A 19,099-nucleotide genomic window follows, 5' to 3' on the forward strand; every position below is an offset into this window, starting at 1 on the left:
GTTGAATGGTGGGAAAACATTACAGTGGGCATCACTTATGGTTTATTAATGGCTATGGAAATTGGCAAAGGCATGGGAAAAGGTAAAGAGGCAATAATTGGAATTTAATTACGCAAAATAAGGAAAATAGGAGAAAAGGAAGGTGAAGAGACACAAACATGCATTAAAATGAAATTAGAGGAAAATGAAGGAAAATGAAAGAAAATGAAACCTCAATGATAAAAAGGCATCAGAGAAACAATTACTAGCTTTTTTATAGTTTTAGTTTTAGCTCTTGTTAATGCTCTCATACACTCGTGCACACTTAGAGCATTCTTGGAGCATTACTAGCATACACTTGGATTTGGAGAAAGCAAGCAAAGTAAAAGCAATGAATTGGTGGGCAGTGGAACAAAAGACTGGATCAATAGCTATAGAAAGAATTGATACTTTGCAGGTAACATATTGCATGTGTGATTTCCTTCCTATTTTTTGGATGCATGATACATGCATGTGGTTCCTTGGTTATGTGTTGTCATTGGCTTCGAGATTTGCTTGGATTGATAGTGGTTTCAACCTTACCTTTCCATTTCATAGATAGCCATGATGTAGTGGGTTTGCCATTTGGATTTTTTGATTGGTTCTCGGGTTCCTTATGGTTATGGGTTGGGATAGAATCTTTGGAGCCCTGAAATAGCTTGGGTTCCCTAGAATGGTTGTGGGTTGAGATGATAGTTCTCTAAAGCTTCGTAATATTTTAGGTTCTCTATGATTGTGGATTGAGATAGAATCCCGTAAGCCTTGGACAACTTGGGAAGAGACCAATCTAGTTGACGTTAGTGATTTTTGGACCGATTAGGTGAAATCACTATGGTGGAGGGTTGAGGTGGTTTGGCCTCTCGAAGCCTTGGTTGATTTTATTTTGGTTTAACCCATATGATCCCACATTCATGCTTGGAATATGACGTGTGGGTTAATGACTGAAAGAGATATTTGGTTCAGCCCAATTTATGGTTGGGTGGTATGTGGAAGTCCCTGACTTGGTTGGCATTTGCATATGTTGATATGAGTTATTTTCCTATTGTGATCTATGGGCAATTGTACTGGTTATTGAGTTGATCTTATGGTTGATTTGTCATGGGTTCTATTCTAGTTATACATTGGTTATATTCATGGTTCTATGATGGGCTCCAATTATGGCTCTTGTTCATCATTTGATATGTTATTGCATGGTTGATGAATGCATGGGCTAAAAAGTGTTGTTGTAGTCAACTTCAGAGGGCATTGATTCTTCTTGGCTATTCTCAGATGAACGTTAGAAGTGTATGATCATATATGCATTCATGACTTGTAGCTTCCTTGATTATCATATGTTTTATGAAATGTCTATCATGTACTAGGCATGTCCTGGTCGAGTTCTTGCTCGAGTTTTAATTGTTTAGCATGGTCATCGTCATTGTCATGTTTCTCGAAATTTCTAGGCACTGGCCTGAAGGATAGCCCTAAAAAAGTGGCACGTGTCTCGCAAATACTAGCACATAACAAAGGATATGGGGTCATAACTCCATGGAGACAGGATTGTGGGTGCGGTTATAGCCTTCCAACCACATGAATGTTGTGTTATGGGTGTGTTTGGGGTGTCAAGTTGATGAAAATGAGTTCCAGCTCAAGGATTGATCACCTAGTGTGGTTGTTAGAATCCTCAGTGACATGTAGTATCAGAGGGATGTTAATTTGCTTCTAGTTAGTCTACCCCACTTCCATAACTAGAACTTGGAGGTCGAGTCATATCATAATGACACTTGACTCATGTTTTCCCTAGAGATCTTGTAAAATTGAGTAAATGTGGGAGGAGGCATTACAGGGTGGTATCATAGCAAGGTTGCAACACTGGACCTCAAGGTAAATGCATATTTTGATGCATGCATGTTAATTGTATATGTGTCTACAATGTATGCATTGTGGTAGTTATGGTTAGCATGTATGTAGTGAGTGTTACAATTTTGTGTTATCACGCATGATGTTGATGTTTTGATATATATATATATATATATATATATATATATATATATATATATATATATATAGATATATATATATATATACATATTGTTAATCTGGACCGATTTGTGCAGATTTAATAGCCTCCCCTAAGATACATTGAGGTATTATTTGATTATGTATCTATTTGGCCTATCTAACATGGCATGTTTGCAAGAAATGGTGGAATACATTTCACATGACTCCCCTTACAAGCCTGATGTGAATTTAGTGGAATGAGAAAGGTCAATTGAGCAGCAAGGAGAATAATATCCTCCTGATATAGAAAATGCACTAAGGATTCTGAGGGAAAATATCAAAATTTGCAAAGTAGATAATAACATGTTGATTGAGGCATAGGATATATTTGCAAGGATTTAAGAAAAGAAAGCAAAATTCAATGTAGTCATCCTTCAAAGTCTTTCAGAACTTCAGAAGCGGGGACAAATGAGATTTTGTTATGGATAGGAGGAGAAGACTAATGGGGCATATGGAAGCAGGTCTCATAGAGGACATAGGTTGGACAAAGATGACACAGTCATAGGTGGCAGATATTTGGATACACCTGGCAAGAGGGGTAGTACTTATGGATTTCATTCTAGTTCTGGTTTCGAGAGACATCATTTCCATCACCTTTATCATCCTTATAGGAGGAGTGAGAGGGGATATTTTCTAGAAGAGTTCAATAAATCCAAGCCTCCTGCATTTAATGGAGAAATAAAGAAATCAGAAGATACATAAGCATGGCTACTTGAGATTAAGAAGTTCTTTGGATTGCATGACTATTCAAAGAACATGAAAACCAAGATAACTACCTTCAGTCTCAAAGAGAAAGTATATTTCTGGTGGGAAGGTGTGAAAAATGTCAAACTTATTTGAGTAGAGGAGTTGATTTTGGATGAGTTCGAGAGACTCTTCAAGAATAAGAACTTTTTTGAAAGATACTATGATGAAAGGGCCAAATAATTCTATGAGTTGAAGGTGGGTTCTATGACAGATGATGAGTACACTAGCAGATTCTTGGAGTTGTTGAGGTATGTGCCTTATCTTAAGGATGATTAAGTGAAGATTCAAAGGTTCATCAGTGGGTTACTATTGACACCTAATCCTTGGGATTGGGTGAATATGTGTAAAATAATGTAGATAGAAAATGAGGAGAGTTGGAATATGAAGAGACATTGGGAGATGAATCCCAAGAGTATCTCCCTCCATGTATATATCTATGATCAACCTTAATGCACAATCACAATTCATTTTGAGGAGTTACCTCCTGGCCTGACATGGTATCAGAGATCAGATCCCAGCCATTGCTTTTAGCTCCCTTCCTACTATTGTAACTCCCTCCTGCCCATTTTCTACATTTCTATATCCTGACACATCTTCCTTCTACCAACACAAATTCCTCATCTTCTCATCAAATAAGCAAACCTCACTCGTTTTTGGCAATGTGTTGCCTACACTCTCGACCTCAATACTATGAGACTAATGCGTAGAGACCGAGCAGATTGTCCTTGGTTTGAACTAGAACTTTTGTGGGTTGAAACAATTTTTTTTTAGAATGCAGTTTATGTGGTATTATTGGCATCATGACTGTGATTGTGTATTACATTGAGTTCAGTGGTGGTATTATCGTGACTATCACTGCATATATATACATTGAGTTGTGTTATCCTCACTAGTTACATTGTTCGGTTATTGTTACTATGTATTCCACTGTGTTGATTGCCATACCATTAATATATAACCCACCCCTCCACCGCTCACCGCTTAACAATATCGCCTCCTTCCTGACTCCTTTACCGGTCTGAAACCACCCTTCGTGGCCCTCCAAACTGCTCTCCATCGTTGTTGTTCTCTGTTGTGGTTTCTCCCATACTTTGTTGCGACATCACCTCCTCTGGTGGTCATATAATACTTTTGGTGCCTCTAAGTTGAATTTTGTTGGTTAACGCCTCTCACTTCACACTTCTTCGTTGTTTGAAGGCTGACCCATACCACTATACATTGGTCAACGCCTCCACCATACCACTTCGCTCCCACTCCTAGTTTTTAATATATAACTGTGTTTTAATATATCATTGTGTTGCTTGGTTAACTCTGGCCATAAACACTCTCCCCATACCATTGTTATTTGAACGTTGTCAATAATATCGCCGCTCTTAATACATGTATCCCCCATCATGGGGCCCGAACCCACTACCACATTATGTTATATAACACCTCCCTTTATTGAATCAACTCCGCCTCTCCCTCCATTACATGTAGAACAACTCCCCATATACCCCATCCCCCATATACAACCTCCCCCTTACATAACCTTCCCCAGATAACCCCTCTCCTAGTAATATCTTTGTTATATAAAAGACTGCAATTTTTTTTACACATATAACCACCACAAGTGAATTTTTTTTTTTTTGGTAGTAGAGTACATTTTAGATAGTATACATTTTTAAAATGCATTCATTGATATTTAATGTTGGAGTAGTTCTCTCTGGAAAAGAGAAATATCCTGAATGGTCAAGGAAGATAAAACACACTCTCATTTTCAATGATTTGTGGAAAGGAGCTTGTGTAGGAGAAGGAGATAATGAACCTGAAAACCCCACCTCAGATAAGGAGATGTCCATTTGGGAAAAGATAGATCAATGCCTTAGCATTCAGCCTCTTCGAGGGGGAAACCTCCTTTACATTACACAAATGAACAATTCTTGGGTGATACAAATGACTAAACCGCCCTTCTATATATAGTGGTCTAAGGGGTCATAATATAATCAAGCCAACATAACATTAATAACATAAGGACACAACAATAACAATAATGGGTTTCTATGGGGCACACTAATAACAATATGGGGACAATAGGGGCACAATAATAGCAATAAGGGCTACAATAGTAATGGGGGAATCACTAGTATTACAGGGACCTAACATGCCTCTCTCCTTCTGAAAAGCATTGTCCTCAAATGCTTGAGTAGTTCTAGATGCTTTTGTATAAAATTCTCATCCTCCCATGTGGAATCTTCAGCGGATAAATTCTTCCACTTGATGAGATACTCCAAAATTGATCGATTTCGTAGCTATCGAGTTCTTGTTTATGTGCCTGCTTTTGGTTCCAATATGATTTTTCCTTCCTTGTCAAGTTCTGGCAATATTGTTTGAACTGGGAGTTTGTCACCTATAACCTTATTTAAACATGAAACATGGAAAACTGGGTGCACTGGGGAAGCTGCAAGAAGCTCCAATTTGTATTATAATTATTAAATAGGATACATTAAAGAAGAATACCATAGGAAAAACCCAGAGTCCCATAGTTTAATCTATTAATTTTATAATTATATATTATAATTATAATTATTAATTTCATTTATTTTATTTTATTTTAATTATGCAAAGATTTGTGCCTCTTATTTAAACTATGGGTTATCAATACCATAAGTGGGTTGTCAAAACTTGGAGTCTCATAGTTAAAGAAGAATACCGTGGGAGAAACGGTAGGTTGTCAAAACCATGAGGAAAATCATGGTTGTGAAAAGTTGGATTTCTATAGTTTAACTTATTTAACTTCATCATTATCTAGTTAAAATTGTGATTATTAAATAGGCTATATTAAAAAAGAATACCATGGGAAAAAGTTGGAGTCTCATAATTTAATTTATCTAACTTTATAATTATATAGTTAAAATGATAATTATTAACTTTATTTATTTATTTATCTTAATTTTTAAGCATGCAAAGATTTGTGCCTCTTATTTAAACTATGGGTTATCAAAACCATCTATGGGTTGTCAAAACAATGAGAAAATTCATAGGTTATGAAAAGTTGGATTTCTATAGTTTAATTTATTTAAATTTATGATTATATAGTTAAAATTATAATTATTAAATAAGCTACACTAAAAAAGAATATCATGGGAAAAACCCAAACTATAATTTAATTTATTTAACTTTATAATTATAATTATAATTACTATTTTTTATTTTTTATTTTTTATTTTTATAATTTTAATTATGCAATGATTTGTATCTCTTATTTTTCCTAGTTTTTTATTTTTATTTTTATTTTTTATGTAATTTGACCAAGAAAAAATGTTTACTTAACATAAGAGGATAAGACAACACACCATCTCTTACATACTGAACTAGAGAGCGTCTCTTAACGCAATTACTCCCCAAATTGAGATTGCGGTCCAAGTACAGACTTAATCAAAGTCCTAATCACTTTTGTCCCAAAAAAAAACAAACAAACTAAGAATTAGAAACCATGTGCTCAAAACTAATGGCTAAAAGCATAAGCCATAACCATTGGCTGGTTTTTTCAAATACATCGGGTTATTTTCCTTTAAAACACCTACGATGTTATTCACCTCCTTTCATAGGAAGATGATAGGCATATGACGGTGTTTACTTCTCGCCTAATGTCATGATCATGACACTTTGGTAAAGGTGCTATCTTATTTCTAGTGTTATTGTGGCTTGCTATAGACACTCCTAAAATAATTCTTTTGTCTTTCTAATTTTGTGTGCAAGTCATTTCCATTCTTCGTATCTCTATTATTTTGAGTATAATTCCCCTAATTTATAACTACTACAATATAATATTAGAAAATTCACTATGGTCGTTGATTGTTTATCCAACTAAAATAAGTTTAGCGGCCCTAAAATGGTGACAAAATAGAGTTGAAATAAATCATCTAAAATTTCCATTCATACTTAAATCTCAAAATAGGTTAGGGCCAACCTCTCAAAATTATGAATATTGTTATCACAAAATATATCACATTAGTTGAAATCCCTCACAAGGTGTATAGAATTGTGGAACATTAGAAGGTTTGCCTCTATCACGAGCAACAACTTCCCTTGATTTAATAAAAGACAAGTCCAACATAAAGGAGACTTCCTTAATAGGACTTAAGGTTCCTAAGGCAAGATACAATCAATTCTAAGTTCTCCTAAGTAGCTACTCACTTCACCACCAATGAAATATATTAAACGAGTTATGAAATAGGTGGTCACTCAAGCTAAATTCTAGATTTGAGTTTAATGTGATTTTAAGTCTATTTAGAGGCAATCAATTCTAAGTTCTCCTAAGTAGCTACTCATTTCACCACCAATGAAATATATTAAACGAGTTATGAAATAGGTGGTCACTCAAGCTAAATTCTAGATTTGAGTTTAATGTGATTTTAAGTTTATTTAGAGGATTGATCAAATTATTATCAAATGCAAAATTATCTCCCAACAATGCAAATATGAAAATTCCTAATGGTCGTAAAACTTACAATTTAGGTGAAAATTATAGTAGAAAACAAGTTACAATAATAATATATTTTAGCCCCTTGAATATGTTATAAAATAGTAAAGTTTGGGGCTAAACAATGGATAGATATAGTGTTTATCCACCTTGTAAAATATGAAAATTAAGAGGCGTGTAGCAACAAAGAATATGAAGACATCCAACCCTAATATGTTTGTAATATAAATTATCAATATTGTTTATGATAATACAATGATTTTTTTTGGATATAGAACATGTACAAAACAAAAACATCTAGGGTTTGTTATGGATGAAAATGTATATATGTGGTAAAAAACCCTAAGTTTGCTCTAAAACATAAATAAAATTTAGATATATAAAATTATGATTGACTAATAAAATTTGGATTTATAAAATTATGGTTGACTATAATGAATAAAACCACTTCCTACCATTGTAATAGGGCATATGGGGTCAACTAAAAACTCTTTTGATATGATGTAAGTACATGTAGGGTGATATCTACGATTGTCCACTACAAACAATAGAATATTCTGCTATTGCCTTATAATCTTCAAGATAATTTAAGTGAAGATACTCCACTAGTACTCTTCCAAGACCTTTGAAGAAGTGGTTTGTTCAAGAAAAATATGAAGAGAATGCACCGCTATAATTAGAAAAGTACAATCATGATTGTCCACTACAAACACTAGAAGATCCCCCTATTGCCTTATAATCTTCAAGATAATTTAAGTGAAGATACTCCACTGGTACTCTTCCAAGGCCTTTGACGAAGTGGCCTTTTCAAGAAAAATATGAAGAACAACTATAATTAGAAAAGTACAATCACACTTATCATTCGCAAAAAAATCAATAATATTAAGTGAGACAACCTATTTAAAAAATTGTTTCATCTTCAAAACCCTAGGCATGAGCATCAGTAAAATTTGGAATGCAAAAGTAGAACAAAAAAGGTAAAAGTAGACATGTGATTGATCCATAAACTACCATGGATATTCTACTCGACAATTTGTCTCAACGAGTTTGATAATATTATATTAAAAATTTGAAATTCTACAAAGTGCCGCATATTCATGTCAAGCAAGGTGATTCTCCTCATGTTTCTCAGTTTGACCTAAACCAAGTGAATCATCACTTGATTTGGGTGTTGAAGAAGACCATGTGTATCTTTCACGTCAGCCTAAAAATGATTTGTCATAGATGATAAAAGGTTAGAGTAAGTCCTTTTTGTTGAGAATTTACCTCCCCTTCCAAAGTAAAACACAATTTTATACAAAAAATCACAAGGCAATTCAAAAGCTAATTTGAAAACAAATCAAATATAAGGGTGTCACTCCTTATTCAACTCTGAAATCATCCATCATGACAACATCCTAAATGAGGTTAATATTAGACTTCAAAATAACTGAATAGGGGATTGAACCAACAAAAGTTCTTCATAAAGCAAGGTAGAATTTGTTGGTTTAAAACCCCCTTTATCTAGCTTAAAAGAATGGGAACTATGGATGGGTATCCAAGAATAGAATTACGTTTCACCCAACAGTTGATATCAAAAGGACATAAATTATGCAAAGATGAACCTTACATGACAATTTAATTATAATATGTCTTCTCCTAACTTTGTGTGCTTGCATGTTGCACCTGAAATAGATTCCATGAAAGGAAGCTTTTCAATTTCAAAAATGAAATTATAGTATTGTATGTCCCCTTATTTTTTATTTCGAAGTTTCTCAGAACCAAACTGTGTGAGGTTGATCTACAATTTCCGCAAAGCTCCTTTATTCATAACCATTTCAGATTTGTCTTTATAGATCTCAACCTCACAAGTTTCATGACCAAAACCTCTTACAAATTTCTCCTCTTTAACTGGCGCTAATCATAATTAAAGCACTTAAGAACAATGACTATTCCCCCTTCCAAATCAACAAGGCATTCCAAGCAGCCCGGTACCCTCCCTCAAATCAAACTCTGACCCTCCCTCCTCGAGCTCTAGTTTCGCTTTTGTGACCTCTGTGGTAATTACAACACTAATTTCGACCTCCAATAACAGTGATTACAGACCCTAATTATGGCCTTATTTGAGTAATCTAGTTCAATGAATTTGGAGCTAATATATTGACAGAATTTGGCTAATATTTCATTAAAGGCAGTTTGGATTTGTTGGAATATTTTGATGTAACTTTGACGGACAAAATCTCTCTCTCATAAGGAAATAATTTTGGGTTTTCCCCTTGTGGGTTTTTCCCTGGCTGTGAGCCTAATCCTAGTGTCTCTTGTCTCTTGTTTATTGTTTATTGTCTATTGTTCATTGTCTACTGTGATCTCTATTTATTGTTCTTGTTGAAGAATTAATGGTTGAAGTTTTTCATGTATAACTACTTCTTGATTAATGTATAAAGAAGGAATTTTTTGCATCAATAAAAGTAGTTATCACCAATCACATCGCTAAAATATTAGCCCATAATAACATTAAAACTTTTTTCAAACCCTACAAGACTTTAAAACAATTATTCTAATCTCCCAAAGATCAATTTGATCCATTGTCGGTCTGTAGGGTTTATAAAATCTCATGCTCGTGCATAAATTCTTATATAGGGCAAAGTTGTAAATTTGTAAAAGCCCAGCTAAATATACATATAGTTGATACTGCTCATAATCATTTTTCAAAATATGCCCTTGCTAAGAACTGTTGGGTTGTGTTATATTCTTTCTTCGACTAGCTTCCCTAGTTAACCGAAGGGTTAGAGGGGGGTTGCCGCCCCCCTTGTCTAGGGGGTTTGAGGGGGGCAGGTAGCCCCCCTCTACGGGATCTAGGGCAACGCCCCGGGGAAATTTTTTTTGGACCCTATATTAGGTGGGGCGAACCTATCTATGGTTTTGTGCATGGTTTTCGTACATGGTTTTGGGTGCGATGGTTTTCGGTCCATGGTATTGGATGCTTCAAAGTGTATATATATGTACTGTAACATTGAAAGGAACATAATGAAAAATCAATTTGGTAGTCCCGGTTTTGGGATCCAGGGGAAGATCTCTGTGTATATGTGTTTTATGTGTTATGCTCTTGCATTGTTTATTTTCTGTTCTTAGAATTTTTATGCAAGTAATTTTTGTATGGGGATAAAACCTACTAGCACTCCTATAATTCTAAGCACCTTATATGCTTTGACCAAGCAAAAATCATTGCATGTGCTCCCTTCTATTCCACTTGAATAATTCGTGAAGCCCTCAAAGTCGAAAAGCACACAAATAACTTTAATAAAAAACATGGCTACAAGTTAAGCCAATTTTCGAGTCCTCTCATTCAAAGCCTTAATCATTGATCTTCCCCTCCTAACCCTCCACCTCTTTATTTTCTAATTATTTTCTTAATTGATTCCTTCACCCCCCACCCCCACACTTACAACATTGATGTTTTTCAACATTTCTTTCCTTCCTTATGGTTATCTTGTTCTTATGTACTTATTTTTCTTATTTATTTTAACCCCCCTAATCCCTTAATCTTTTCTCCATCATATTTTATCTTCTCACATACCTTCCTTCTTAATTCTTTTAAAATTTCCTTTCAAAAAATGTAATAACTTAATCATTATATATATTATCTATTCTTGATTTAATTTCTCCTTGAGCCTTCCTTCCCTATCAAATTAATAGAAATATTTTTTTATTAGTAAACCCCTTCCCAACTTTCATCTTTTTGATTATCTGTGTTTTTTAATGTTTTATATTTTTTTTTTACTTATTGTAAATTATTAATTTTATTAATCTAGCCAACTAATTTATTATAATTTATTAATTACAATTTTTAATTTGAAGGATAATAATTTATTTTTTCCTAAATTCTTAGTCAAATTTTAGTAAACTAACATTCTCCTTGCCTCACTCGCATTTGTATTAACCTAATTGCACTCTTTTCTAATTATCCTGCTTCATTTGGTCCTTATGGATGGCTAGAGTGTCCACTCGAAACGTTGGACAAATCAGCGTCATACACAGTAAAGATCTCCAAAAAAAATATTTACCATTAAGAAACCAAAAAAATCAACCAAGAACATCAACCACTTGATCCGTGAGATAAGACCATTATGCTTATCAATCCTCAAGAAAACCCATAGAAAATCATGACAAGAGGGACTATCCCAAAGAAAAAAATTGTGAAGTGTTTATATGTAGTCCCTAACATCTATCCTAAACACAAAAAAATGTGAAGTGCATAACCATAGTCACTCAACATCCATGCAAGTTGCAAGTTATCCATGAAATGCACTTTTACCACTCATGCATATGAGGGGAAACAATGACCATACTTTGTTGTTGGCTTCATGTTGCCTATTATTACAAATTTGTGTAAGACATGGAGAAAGGGCCAGATCCTCCAAATTGAGGTTCTAGGAGGATGAAAGCATATAGGTTTCGAGGAAGGAGTGATGTCTCCAATGTGGTTGATTCGAGTGTAGATATATTGGAATAGGGTGAAGTTCAAACCATGAGCATCAACGCCATCTCATTTTCCATAATCGTATTAAACCTTATATTCATCTATGCATGGTCTCTCAAAAGAATGTGAACATTGGCGACAAAATGCCTCTTTTAAAGAGGCTCGAGCGACCTAGACAAGAATTATATAAGCATTCTTGAGCCCTTTGAAGTGACAACAAAACTTCTTGAAGGTTTGTATGGTTCATTTTTTGATAATGATAGTAGATATGTCTAAATAGCTATGTTTACTAACAAATTACATGCTTTATAGTAATGTAGAAAAGAACAAAAAATAAACAATTCCCATGTTTTTTTTAAGGTAAGCACGTTATTTGATTAGTGGGTTGCTATGAACCTTAAATCCGCAATATCATAGTAAACTTGAATTTAACATAGCGGTCATGGAATTAATCCAATGCATACACATGATCAAGGCTCTATGTTCCACGGGATTCTATGCAGAATTTTGAATGCAAACAAATGGAGAAGTTCACCACCCTATGAGCCAAAAATATTGTTGTCTTTTGGTTCTAGTTTTGTTAGGAACATATAACTGATATAAATCATAATTAAAACCATTAAAAACAATGGATATTCCCCCTTCCAAATCAACAAGGTGTTCCAAGCAGCCCATTACCCTCCCTCAAAGCAACCTCTGACCCTCCCCCCTCAATTTATGGTTTCACTTCTGTAACATATCTGTGGTAACTACATCACTATTTTGTACCTTCAATAACAGTGATTACAGACCCTAATTTTGGCTTTATTGAGCAATCTAGTACAATGATTTGGAGCTGATATATTGACAGACTTTGGCTAATATTCCACTAAAGGCAGTATGGATTTGTTAGAACATTTTGATGTAACTTTGATGGACATAATATCTCTCTCATAAGGAAAGAATTTTGAGCTTTCCCCTTGTTGGTTTTGCCCTTGTTGTGAGCCTAATATTAGTGTCTCTTGTCTCTTGTTTATTGTCTATTGTGATCTCTATTTTTTGCTCTTGTTGAAGAATTAATTGTTGAATTTTTTCATGTATAGCTACTTATTGATTAAAGTTTAAAGAAGGAATTGTTTGCACCAATAAAAGTAGTTATCACTGATCACACCTCTAAAATATTAGCCAAGTATAACATTAAAAATATTTTCAAACCCTACAAGACTTTAAAACAATTATTCAAATCTATTAAGGATCAATTTAATCCATTGTCGGGCCCTAGGGTTTAAAAATCTCTTGCCCGTGTGGAAATTCTTATATATGCCAAATTGGTAAATTTGTTGAAGCCTGACTAAAAAAACATATAGTCAATACTACTCATAACCATTTTTCAAAATATGCCCTTGTTGAGCACTCTTATAATTCTAAGCACCTTATATGCTTTGACCAAGCAAAAATCCTTGTTTGTGCTCCCTTTTATTCCACTTGAATTATTCATGAAGCCCTCAAAATCGAAAAGCACGTAAATAATTTTAATCAAGAAGATGGCTACAAGTTAAGCCAATCCAATCTTGGAATCATTTCATTCGAAGCCTTAATCATTGATCATCTGCTTCTAACCCTCTACCTCTTTATTTTCTAATTATTTTCTTAATTGATTCCTTCACCCCCCACCCACACGCTTACACCATTGATGTTTTTCAACATTGCTTTCCATCCTTATGGTTATCTTGTTCTTTTTTTCCCTTGGAAAAAATTGTAATTTTCATTATAAGAAAATTACACGTTGTATATGCGTATTGCATATGCTGTAAAAAGAGGCAGAGTATCTGTTCAACACTTAAAGAGATTCCAGAGTAGCAAAAAAAATGCCTTGATCCACGCAGGGAGGCACAAATGTTCCAGTGTAGCAAATTTTAATCAAAATAACTCTTAGCAAAGAGTACCTGTCAGTTATGTGTCTAATAATTTAAAAGCATATATGAATATTTACAGATGATAGCTTATGATAAAAAAACATATACCAGGCTCCTTGTGAGCCCTTTAAACTGATGTATCTATGTACAGCCAGTGATAGTACTGATAATGAGTCTCGTCCCTCTGTTCCTGGATCAGCCAGATGCCGGGAGGCCTGTCCGCAGCTTCTTTGGATAAGATATCGACAGCTGTATTTCGTTCCTTGTAAATGTGATAGCATACAAAGGAGTCAAAAAAAGTGATAAGTCGAAGTGCCTCATCTAGGATCTGTCTTAGAGAAAAAGTTGAACAAGTTGATTTTTTATTTAGCCAATCACAGATAACTTTTGAATCACCAAATAACTGAAGATCTCTACAGTGTTTTTCCAGTGCAAATTGAATGAGAAATTTGGTTGTGGATAGTTCTGCATAGTTGTTTGTGACTCTTCCCATGCCCATTTGCAGTTTGAAATAATAGGAGTCCGATAAGTACAGTAAGGCCCCTCCCCCGCAACCCTGCTCTTGAGCAGAGCCATGAAAGTAAGCCCAGGGAAGCAGGGGGTTGATGGATTTAGGGACAATGGTTATGGGCTAGTGAATGACTTCCTCTTCAAGGATAATGTGGTAATCATGCATAATACGGGTCAAAATGGAAGGCCAGTGGGGCGAAATATTCTGAAAGATGAGGTTGTTGCGAGCTATTCAAAGAGCCCAACAAATAAGGAGGGGGAGATTCTTGGATTTAGGTGGGGTTGCACTAGCCCACCAATTTATCTGGGCCTCATGAAATGACTCTCCCTGCCATCTGCTCTGGGTGGTTAAGAAAGAATAGGACGAGCTCTAGAGGTCCTTTGCAGCCTGGCATTCCAAAAAAAGGTGATCTAGGGATTCATTATTGCACTTACACAGATAGTGCCAAAAAGGTCCATGCTGTGCGCGCTTAAGGAGGTTATCCCCTATTGGGATCTTGTTTTTAAGAATTGACCACATGAGGAGTGGGGTCCTGGGGGGGGACCTTGAGCTTCCATAAATTTTGCCATCATGGCTCGAGAGCTTGAGGTTTGTATTTTTCTGCTAGAACCAAATAACCCTCCTTAGCGGAGTATTTCCCAGTTTTTGCATGTGCCCATATTAATTCATTTGTCCCTTCTCGGATTCTGATTTGTGCTCCGGTCAAAGCCGTTGTATAAGTTTTCCAGGTCTGTTCCCATTGCGGAGGAATGAGCAGGCTTTATCTTGTTCTTATGTACTTAGTTGTCTTATTTATTTTAATCCCCTAATCTATTTTCCCTCATATTTTTTCTTCTCCCCATACCTTCCATCTTAATTCTTTTTCAATTTCCTTTAGTCAAATGTAATAACACAATAATTCTATCTAATGTCTATTTTTGACTTAATTCCTCCTTGAGTCCTCCTTTAATAGAAATATTTTTTTGTTAGTAAAACCCCCTCCCAACTTTTAGCCTTTTTTAATGTTTTATAATTTCTTTACTTTTTGTAAATTATTAATTTTGTTAATCTAACCAACTATTTTATTGTAATTTATTAATTAAAATTTTTAATTTGATCAATAATAATTTATTTTTTCCAAATTTTTTATTCAAATTTCGGTAACCTAACTTTCCTCCTGCGTCACTAGCATCATCTATATTAACCTAGTTGCACTATTTTCTAATTATCCTACTTCATTTGGTCTCTAAAGATAGGTGGAGTATCCACTAAAAACATTGGACAAATCAACCTCATCCACAGTGAGTTTCTCTACCATAAGGCTTTCCCATGTAAAGTTTCTCTCCCATAAGGCCATAAAGACCATAATGCTCTCCCATGTATTTCACTAACCCGAACATTTCACTAAAATTTCTTTTCCACGCATTTGTAGAGAGTTAAATGTTCGGGTTGATGTTCATTCTAAAATAAACTCTATCTGTGAGTACAGGGATTTTTGCTACAAAGGAAAAAGAGGCAGGGTCCCAGCTCCCAGCCACTATTACAGGCTTATATGACTAACACCCGGTGATGAGATTAGCCATAGCAACTGGCCAAAAAGTGCAGGGGGTGCTGATAAATCTCACTGTTTGAATTTTTTTTTGTTTTTATTAAGAAGATTGTGATCCAAGCCTGTATTAGAAGAGCCTAAATGGCCATTGTTTATTTATGTATATAGTAATTAAACATTTCAGAGGAAGAACAGTTGTTCTATAGTCTTTTGTTGAGTTTAAATGCTTCCAAAAATAAGCTTTTTTAAAGGGATTTCGCGCTTTTTAACTTACCCATTCAGTATTTTTTATTAAAATATTGTGAGTCAGTGGGTTTTTTATAAAATCAGTAATCAACTCTCAGTGTATGATAAATTTAATTTATCATAATTTAATTGTCAAAATCAGATTAATTAATATAATTTCAAACACAACCACATTGTAAATTCAGTGGTTTGGTATGATTTCAAATAAAACCAAGTGATTACATTGATTGTTGATGCGTTTTCAAACACAGTTTTATGCCAGTGCAAATACAGCCTTATGCAATAGTCTAACTGTTCCAAGTTTAGGAGGGTTTATTTATGTCAAATAGGCCTAAAATAGGGCAGGAATTTGTTGGAATTTGATCAGTGAATTCTGAAAAATCTGAGTGCTCCAAGAGTTTTTGTTAACTGAATATTGAAAAATAAATTAAAAAAAAAAACATAATTTCACCAAAAATCATTTCGCTAAATTCCAACAAAAATCATTTTTAACTCAAATAATTAGACATTCCTCTTACACATTCCCAAACCTATTTTAGTGGTAAACCATAAATCTACAACAATGTGATTTCAAACCAGCACATTATAAATTCAGTGATAAACCATCAGTGACTAGAGCCATCACTGACCTGATTTCATATACAAACATATTTCAGGGGTCAACCGTTAATCTATCATAACGATCTGATTTCAAACCAGCACATTATAAACTCAGTGGTCAACCATCAGTGACTACAGCCATCATTAGCCTGATTTCAAATGCAAACATATTTCAGGGGTTAACCATAAATCTATCATAACAATCTGATTTCAAACAAGCACATTATAAATTCAGTGGTCAACCAGCAGTAATTGCAGCCATCGTTGGTGTCATTTCTAATACAAGCAGATTTTCGTAGTAAATCAAAAGTCTCTCATAGTATCACTTTGTACGGCCATCATTGGTCTGATTTCAAATACAAGCACATTAGAAGTTAATGTCACTTTATTTGAAGTACGAAAATACAAGCACATTAGAAGCCCATTACAAGTTAATAGCAAAGTAATAATGAGCTTTTACCGTTATTGCACAACCAAAGCCAAAGCGATTCACGGAAAAGGTCAATGAGCGAAAGATAAAATACTTCAGTTGGAAAGATCATGGTAGACTTCAGATGCAACATACTTATATAAGAATGAATTGCACAACCAAAGGCACAGCGATTCACAGAGTTAAATACTTCATTTGGAAAGATCATGGTAGACTTCAGATGCAACATACTTACATTAGAATGAATTGCACAACCAAAGCCACAGCGATTCACGGAAAAGGTCAATGAGCGAAAGATAAAACCCTTGTGTTGCTTTCAGAGTTAAATACTTCATTTGGAAAGATCATGGTAGACTTCAGATGCAACATACTTATATAAGAATGAATTGCACAACCAAAGCCACAGCGATTCACAGAGTTGAATACTTCATTTGGAAAGATCATGGTAGACTTCAGATGCAACATACTTATATTAGAATGAATTGCACAACCAAAGCCACAGCGATTCACGGAAAAGGTCAATGAGCGAAATATAAAACCTTTGTGTTGCTTTCAGAGCTAAATACTTCATTTGGAAAGATCATGGCAGACTTACTTATATAAGAATGAATTGCACAACCAAAGCCACAGCGATTCACAGAGTTAGAAACTTCATTTGGAAAGGATCATGGTAGACTTCAGATGCAACATACTTACGAAAGAATGAAAATATTGATGATAGGTATGAACTCAAGATACGGTCATTTTACAAGCCTGTCGCATGTAAATATCATCACACCAGCATAACACCTGCAAAACATATAATCAGTAATGTCGCATGTAAATATCATCACACAGGCATAACACCTGCAAACATATAATCAGTAATAACTTCAGTAATAACCTGAATCAGTAATAACTTCAGTAATAACCTGTCTATCGCGTAAAGACCTAAATGTAAAGACGGGAAACCTAGGCATTTAAACAAAAAATAGAGCAAATCATCTATCTTAATTTGTATCGGTTGGAGGCCGCGCGAACGCGAGCCTCCGCTGCCACAAATTATGACGTGCACTCTCCTCAATGGGAGATGCTAGGTAAACCCCCCTCCCAAGTGCAATGGAAGTGGTCTTCCTAGGCCATCGACCTTCTTGATCATCGATTGACCCCGCCCAGGTAAGTATGTTTTCCTCTTTCCCATTTTCCCCTTTTATACCCACCCTTCCCTATCTTTTTCATTCACGAGTTTGCATGTGGGATGCAACCAGATTGTTTCTTTCAACTATCCTAATATAAAGTTAATGTACAATTATTATTTTCACTTTACAAACAAAATTTTACATACATATAAAAATAAAATGCATGGTGGAAGTGATAACAATAAATAAAGCAGTTGTCTATAACGCGACTTTTTGAAAGCCTTTCCTGCGGGTTTTTCCGGTCGAAATCCGGCAAGAATTTATTGGAATCGCAAGTTTGATAGTTAGTTTCTGCACAATGAAAGCGTCCCAGGGGTTTTCGAGGGTGCTGAATCCAAATATGCAGTTAAAAAACCATTTTAACTGCAAGAAATCAAGATTTAACCTCAATTTCTTCCGCCGGATTCCGTCACCGGAATCTCCAAAAAGTCGCATTATAGACAACTCCTCAACAATAAAACCTAGTGACGTGCTTATTCCTACATGGCTATCAAGAAAATAAAACCAAAAATTTCAAAGTTGTTCATGGTCTCTCGAGTTAATGGTTGCAATGAGAGTCTCAATTACTATGCCTATGCTTTTAAATTGTATGGTTTATTGTAGGAATGGGGATTTGAAGTTTTTCTAACATCCAATGAGCATATTGTTTACAAGTTGGAGAAATGGTCATCACCATTCTAATACTTAGAATCAACTGTCCGCATTTATTAATACTTAGAATGAAGTATCCACGTTTATTAATGCAAATGGTGTAATTGATGTAGACCATAGTTAATGTGCATAACACTAGTGATTAAAATGCTTGTACAAGGGGGAGGCACGAGTCAAAGGGGCATTATTCAGCCCTAAGGAAAAATTGTATTGCAATATGCTTGGGGACGTGGTCTAGCAACCAATACCCACGCTAAGTACCTTGCTCTATGGAAGGGTTTGGAAATAGCTCTTGCAAATAAAATATTCAAACTAAGGGTTTTTGTTGACT

General features: G+C 34.9%; 1 long non-coding RNA gene and 1 other non-coding gene across 2 annotated transcripts; both read right to left on the reverse strand.

Moving 5' to 3' along the window:
- Positions 1-16,624: 16,624 nt before the first annotated feature.
- Positions 16,625-18,085, reverse strand: LOC149238102 (uncharacterized). The gene is made up of 2 exons (XR_016245341.1): positions 17,636-18,085; positions 16,625-16,855 (listed from the first exon to the last, which is right to left on the reverse strand). It is a non-coding gene; the product is annotated as an uncharacterized LOC149238102 (long non-coding RNA).
- LOC149238103 (U1 spliceosomal RNA) lies at positions 17,943-18,102 on the reverse strand. The gene has a single exon (XR_016246818.1). It is a non-coding gene; the product is annotated as a U1 spliceosomal RNA (small nuclear RNA).
- Positions 18,103-19,099: the final 997 nt, after the last annotated feature.

The sequence above is a fragment of the Pinus tabuliformis genome, chromosome 8 (genome assembly GCF_031772625.1).
Source record: "Pinus tabuliformis cultivar Carrire ecotype Pingquan chromosome 8, CPIR1, whole genome shotgun sequence".
NCBI lineage: Eukaryota > Viridiplantae > Streptophyta > Pinopsida > Pinales > Pinaceae > Pinus > Pinus tabuliformis.